A 1,663-nucleotide genomic window follows, 5' to 3' on the forward strand; every position below is an offset into this window, starting at 1 on the left:
AGTCTCTTCTCATGACTTTCATCTATGTTCCTGCCGTAAGGCTTTACTTCCACATACGCCAGCTTGATTTTATTTTTGTACAGTCGAAAGACACCTGTTGTTAATGGCCTGTTCTTTGTATTTGTAATTGTGTACCATTTTTCCGTTTCTTTTCGACCTTGTTTTGTATACATTCGCTTGCTTTATTCCAAAGAATCTGGTGCTCACAGCTTAGATTTCCTTTGGGTCGGCCAGATTAGAGCAGTCTCGAGAGTAACCGGCCAAAACTGCAACGATCTGATACTCGACTGAACATTGAAAGCTCCGAATGATCCATTCTTGTTTTTTCCTGTCCTTTTTTGTAACGTCTAACTGTTCGAATGTTTTGTTGTCGCCTGTTACGTTCTTATTCCATTTTTTGTTTTGTTTTATACATATATATATATATATATATATATATATATATATATATATATACACCCACCCATATATATACTGCGTACGATGGATAAATTGTTGCCATCTTTTATTTTAAATTTCGTGCATGCTCATTGCTTGTTTTGGGTTTTGTCAACTACACAGGGTCAGTTGGTCACCGTCTGTGAGAAAAACGGCACCATGACGCAAATCACTCTGTCAGAAATTTTGAAACAACATGCTGTACTGCTTGGCATTCGCGCCGGAAGCTCCAATACGAACAAATGCTGGTTTGCCGTGTCCCCAAAACATGTACAAAAAGTAATAAAAGTCAGACATCCAATCAACATCACGGTGTTTTGAATGATCACTAGTGATGGCGACGTTATGCCTCCATTCATCTTACACAACTCCAGATTAAACATGGAGGCCTACATCAAGTGCCTGGAGGAGATAATGCTGCCCTGGGTCAAGAGGATCACTGCTGGAAGAACATATGTCTGGCAATAGGACTCTGCACTATGCCACACAATCATAGCTGTCAGTCAACTTCTGCGACCACATTGCCTCTAACGTCTGGTCACCTGACTCCCCAGACCGCAATCTCCTTGATTATTATGCGTAGAGCGCAATTGAGCGAGAGACCAACAAAACTCCTTGTAACACCAAAGATGAACTGAAGGCAAGGATTGTGGCAACATTGACCAATGTAAACAAGGAGACCGTCCAGAAGAGTTGCAGGAGATTCTGAAGTCGTCTGGAGGCCGTGGTTGAAGCCAATGGCGATTTTATTGAATAAATTTACTCTTTAATATTTCAATATGTTTTTATGTAACTTTGGTAAATATATCGGTTAAAATGAGATGTCAGTGTCATTTTTCATTTTTACGTAATTTAGATGACAGTTTATATATCTTTTACTTACCCTCTACCAAATACATTCACAAAGCTTTGGTAGGTCTAATGTTATAGTTCAGACGGACTGAACCACAAACCATGTGGTTGGGAAGTAAGCTTCTTACAACACAGCCACACCGTGTGTGTATTTGTCTTTGTGTATTTTTGTATGAATATATATATTTATATATATGTGAGTGCGTATGTATATATATAAATACGTGGTTGGGAGGGAAGGAGAGGGAAATAAGAGTTGAAACAACTCTTATTTCACCTTATCTTAATGAATAACCAGTTTACAGTGTTTTCGCATTTATATTAATACTCTTCGGAGTTTCTCACCATGCGCTATGGGTTAAACTCCACCCAC

This window comes from Octopus bimaculoides, chromosome 14 (genome assembly GCF_046866305.1).
Source record: "Octopus bimaculoides isolate indiv1 chromosome 14, ASM4686630v1, whole genome shotgun sequence".
Taxonomy (NCBI): Eukaryota; Metazoa; Mollusca; class Cephalopoda; order Octopoda; family Octopodidae; genus Octopus; species Octopus bimaculoides.